The following is a 6,000-nucleotide window of genomic DNA, read 5'->3' on the forward strand; positions in this document are numbered from 1 at the left end:
AACATAGGAGTTCACATCATTCACTAAGTTGTCATGATGACAACACAGTTATCCACACTCCTCATTTAGCACATGTTGTCTACACCACTAATTTGCATGCTACACTATTGTAGGCTTATCCTCACATCATCGCACTTAATCCCATGCTCAATGGAGGATAACCCATATCTAGTGGACATGTGCCTAGTTGTATGACTTATCATGTTGATGACTTCTATGCATTCTAGAAGCTCTCATGAGGCCTTTATATACAGGCACTCCTAGTGTACTCTCAAGTTGGCTAAGTTGACATATTGAATGAATATCATCATTCTAATCATACTCTGTCTATTTTGGTCTATTGTGTGCTTGTGTTGAGTTCTTTAGTTCTTGGGTGAATTCTAGCCTAAGCCAAATTCTTACAGAGTATAACACTTCATTTCTAACTTAACACATGAAAGAAAGGGAGTAGATGCAGCCTTGCAATCACTCATGCAAAACTAAGCAAGTAGATCATGAGCATACTTGGGTTGTGATAACATGATCTCTAATGAAGACTAATGTATCTCAATACCAAGGAAATAATGAAGTAGACCCAAGTCTATCATTGAAAACTTGTCCTACAAAGTAGCCTTGACACTTTCAATGACGGATGTTGTGCTCCTTGTAATAGTCAAGTCATCAACATAAAGCACAAGTAGCAAATCAAAATAATCCCTCTAAAGAATGTAGACATTCGAATCATAATGACATCTAGTGAATCCTGTTGAGAGAAGAAAAGAACCCATCTTGGCATACCAAGCTCTTGGAGCTTGTTTAAGTCCATAGATAGATTTCTTCAATTTACAAACCAAGGTAGCATCCTATATGAACCCCTGTGGTTGCTCCATATAAATCTCCTCATGAAGATCTCTATTCAAGAATGCACTTTTCACATCCATCTGATGATCAACCCATTACTAAGCTATTGCTATAGCTAGTGTCAAATGAATGGAATTCATTTTTTCCACTGGTGCAAAGGTCTTAGTGTAGTCAATGCTAGGTACCTAAGAGAAACCTTTTGCAACAAGTCTAGCCTTATGTTTATCAACATTTCCATCCACTACAAACTTGGTCTGATACATCCACTTACATCAAGCCAATTTTCTTCCCTTAGGAAGAGAGACTAAGTCCCATGTATCATTTCTCATAAGAGAATTATATTCTTCCTCCATTGCTCTATCCCATTCTAGAATACCTGATGCTTCTTTCAATGATTGCGTATTAGAAGCAACTACAATGTAAGCATGTGGGAGTGAGTTGTGTTTTGATATTGTCCTCCTAGTACCTAAAGGATTCCCTACCAATGGTCCTACTGCATCCAATGTTTTCTAAGCCCATATAGGTCTAGTGGAAGAAGATGTAGTAGGAGTATCCTCAACCTCTATTGGCTAATACCTCTATTTGGGTCGGGGATGAACATCTTCCAAGTCAGTATCATCCCTACCACTCTTGTTAATGAAGGAGGAAGAAGGAGGAGTTGAAGAAGAAAAGCTTGGACAATGTTCTTTAAAATGTACACTCCTCTCATAGAATATTTCATGTGTCTTAGGATCTATCAACTTGTAGGCTTTATGTGAGTCCTCATATCCAACAAAGATGTAAGGTTTTCTTTGAGCTTCCAATGCCTTGCATTTCTATGGAGGTATTTGTGCCCATTCTGGACAACCAAAGACTTTGAAGTGCTTAACTAAAGGTTTTCTACTATTCCAAGCTTCAAAAGGAGTTATACCATCCAAATCTTTATGAGGACTTCTATTCTAGATATAGTTATCACAATTCATTGCTTCAACCCAAAAGACTTGATCAAGAGACTTGTTTAGTAGGATACAAGTGGTCATCTCCTTGAGAGTTTTGTTTTTCCTTTTAGCAACACCATTATATTGTGGTGTGTATGGTATTGAATGTTGAAGGTCAATTCCCTCTTGAGTACAAAAGTATATTAGTCTTGAGTTCACATACTCCCCCCCATTATCTTTTCAAAGAAATTTGATGGCTTTTTTTTACTACTTTTCCACTTGAGCCTTGAAGCTAAGAAATTTTTCAAACACTTCACTCTTATGAGCCATCAAGAAAACCCAAGTAAAGTGAGACTAGTCATCTATGAAGGTGAGTGCTTAGACAGACTTGCTAAATGATGGCACTAGAAATGGGCCCACCACATCATTATGAAAAATTCAAGAACACATTATGCTCTCTAAGACTTCCCCTTTTCATACATCTTTTTAGGATGTTTCCCAAGTGAGCAACTTGAACAAACACCTTCTAAAAATTGGACTTGAGGTAGACCTTTAACCATTTTCTTGCTACTAAGATGCTAAAGATATCTATAGTTAAGATGTCCAAAACTCTCATGCCACAATTTTATTTCTGCATTTGAATGTAATAACAAGGCTTGTGCATTTTATTAAGGCACAAAGGAAGAGAAAGTGTAAATCCTTGGATCATGATTAGCTTCTTCTATTGCAATCATAGAGTCATCCTTGATGCTTTTCACTACCACTGAGTCTGGAAGAAATTCAACCTTATTTCCAAGTCCATAGTGAGTCATTTGGTAGACTAAACGAAGGTTGGAGGCAATATTAGGAACATACAGAACATCATTGAATGCTCCATTGGCCATCTTAACTTGACCTTTACCTTCAACTTCCACTTGAGTATCATCTCCTACAAAGATGTGAGGTACCTTTAAATGTGTCATTGAAGAAAAGTCTCTCTTTGAAGCACCCATGTGATGTGTGGCACCTGAATCAATGATCTATTCTCCTTGACTAATAGTGTTTGTGATTAAAGCATGCCCTTTTCCGTTAGAATCTAAAGATGAAGATCCTTCTCTTTATAAGCATTAGGCAATGGAACATTGTGTTTCTTCATGATGTTCTTCAACTCATCAATCTGCTTGTGATAACACTGATGTTCATCATGACCCATCTTTAGACACACTTCTTCTCCTGATTAGTGTCCCCCTTTTTCTTGGTACTAGAAGAAGACCTGCCTTGTTGTTGATTTGATTGTGGTGTTGAATTTTCTATATCCCTTTGTTTGTTGTCTTTCTATTTCTTCTTTTTGTCCTTTTGTTTGTCTAAACTTTGACCAGCTAAATTTTGAGAACCCTCATTATTAGCCACCAATGCCTTAGACTTTGAAGACTTGAGAATCCCCATTTTTTTCATCTAAGTTTGTTCATCCTCTAACAACTAAGCATAATCATTAGAAGTGATTTTCTTGTAGCAAGCTCCTTAGGTAATCTTTTTGGTGTTAAAAGAAGAGACAGACATGGAGTACTTAGATGGTAGGTTATTATGAATGGGATAAATCAACCTGTCATCTTTAATAGGACTACCGCAATCATCAAGTTTTGCTCTCAACTCATTCACCTTAATGATAAAATCTTGTATAGAATCAAAGCTCTTAGGATCTAGGGTGATAAGCTCATCTTAAATTTTTAGACATCCTTTTTAATCACTTTACCATATAGGCTTTTAAGGGCATCCCAAGTTTCCTTGGATGTATCATACTTCATGATCTAATAGAGGACCTTGTCTTCAACCTCTTACCTAAGAGTACTTAGGGCTTTCCTATCTACCTGATTCCAAGCATTGATATCACTTTTAGATACTTGATCACCTGTTGGTTTAGGAAAGGAACTATCTACATATTGAGAAACTTCATCATGCATCAATTCACATCATTTTTTAATAGACCATGTGGCATAGTTATGTGGTGTTAATTTTGGAATCTTAAAATTTCCCATGATGCAAAGAAATGAAAGATAACTACTGGAAAAGAGGAACAAAACACCAAGAAACACCCCCCCCCCCCCTATTCACTCAATCAATAACCCCCACCCCCTGCAAATAAAAGATTTTGGCAGTTTATACTTAGTGTGATTACAATAGCCACTTGCCAATTTTGGCCTTAGTGGTCTTCTAATTTTTTGTTTACAACCTCCTCTTGGAGTTCAAAATTGGTACAAAGCACTATATCACAGATGTACAACAATTTTGAAATTTTATCAAAGCATTACAATGTAAAAAAGGACCTATTTTTTAAAGTGATAATTTTTTCCACAAAAACCTATAATCTAATTGTAGATTTGGAAAGTAGATGAAATATTATTCACTTTATAAAAAATAGAACCTAATTTGGAGTCTAGATGAGTGTGTATGGAGCATTAGAAGTTGAAAAATGCAAGGTTGGATAGGTACAATCACCAAAATGTGAAATTTTTGACAAATCCATTCACCAAAGCCATAAAATAATAGCACCACTAAAAAATTTAGGAAATTCTATCTAAAATTAAAAAAAAATTGCACTTGATTTGGAGTCTAGATGACTGAAATATGGAATCCAGAAGTTGGACTATCAAATCAAAATTGAATCTAGAGAGGGCTCTGATTAGCAAACTACAAGGTTAAATTTGACATCCAAATGAATGTCACAATAGTGCAATTTTCCCTACTTGTGATGGTCAAATGGTTGTCAAATTTAAGGTACTAACTGATTGACATAAGCAAAAAAGTCCTCCTGGTGATGTGGTAGATGACATTAGCGTACGAATTTTACACATTGTAGCTAAGTTGGTAGTATGAACATGTTGATGTGTCAATCCAAGTGTAGATGTGGCAAGTTGAGCTATCTATTTGCATGGCAGATTTGACTTAGTGGCCTACATGGTTGCTTGTGTTGATGTGGCAGATCAGGGTCTAACATGGGAAAACTATGGGTATATAGGTTTCTACTATCATGCTAATGATGGCTGAAGATTTGAAGACCGACAATCTATTTTAAATGCCGGTGCAAGCTTAAAGACAGTGGCACCGAAAAGGAGTACAGACTGTCGAAGAAATTTTAAAGGTTGCCAATGAGGGTATTTCTAGTGGGATTTTAGTCCCACATGCCCAATGTGGAGGAGAAGTTGGTTATATAAAAGAAAGAACCCATAGATTGTAATATGACTTAAGGCCACTAGGCTATATGAAGCTAACATCGAAATTGTAACCACCAGTTGTAATGTGGCCTGCCATGGATAACAAGGTAGCCGCCAGTTTATGTTGACCTACCAGTATGGAATTATCAATGAAGGAATATTCTACCATGTAATTTTGTGGGTGTCAGGATTTGATCACCTGGTGCCTACAAAAAAATCACCTCTACAAACCTGATGGCCTAAAAAAATTCAAAAAATAATAGGAAAATTGTAGATCCAAAAATGCAAATTTGTAAATTCAAAAAAATGATTGTAGAGACTAAGATAAAATAAATAGATTCAAAAATTAAATTTAGAGATCTTAAATGACCATACCAATTCTGCAAATCAAGCCTTTGGGTGCTACTTTGCAAAAAAAATTGCCTCAATTTTGACTATTGCCCAACATAGTCAAATTTATAGTCAAAATTCACCAAATTGATAGTTTGGATGCAATGGTGAGGTCTGCTTTGGCTCTAGACACTCTCACAGTGGCCCTCCGAGAGGTGAAGCAAAAATGGTCTCCAATAGCTATTAAATGATGATCTTATGGCTCTAATACCATGTAAGAATTTGCCTTAGGGAAAAATCACCCAAGACCAAGAAGATCAACAACAAGCACAAACTAGATCAATAGAGTATGATCAGAATAACAATATGAAATTCAATTGATGTACAAGTACACTAGGAATGCCTGTATATAAAGGCCTTTAGACTAACTAGGATTTAACAAAATGATAAGCCTCACAATTAAACACATGTCCACCAAGAATGGATTATCCTCCATTGAGCATAGGAGTTAGTGCAATGATGAGAGGATGAGCCACATAGGTGTGTCACGTAAAATTATGTTGTAGACACCATGTGCTTAATTTAGAGTGCAAACAACTATGTTGTCTACATAATAACTTAGTTAATTATGCAAAATCAAGTGTTGTAGACACCATGTGCTAAATTAGAGTTGCTTACTCTTATGTTGTCAACATGACAACTCATATGAGTACACATACTCC

The sequence above is a fragment of the Cupressus sempervirens genome, chromosome 3, assembly GCF_028749045.1.
Source record: "Cupressus sempervirens isolate cs-2001-9-10 chromosome 3, ASM2874904v1, whole genome shotgun sequence".
NCBI lineage: Eukaryota > Viridiplantae > Streptophyta > Pinopsida > Cupressales > Cupressaceae > Cupressus > Cupressus sempervirens.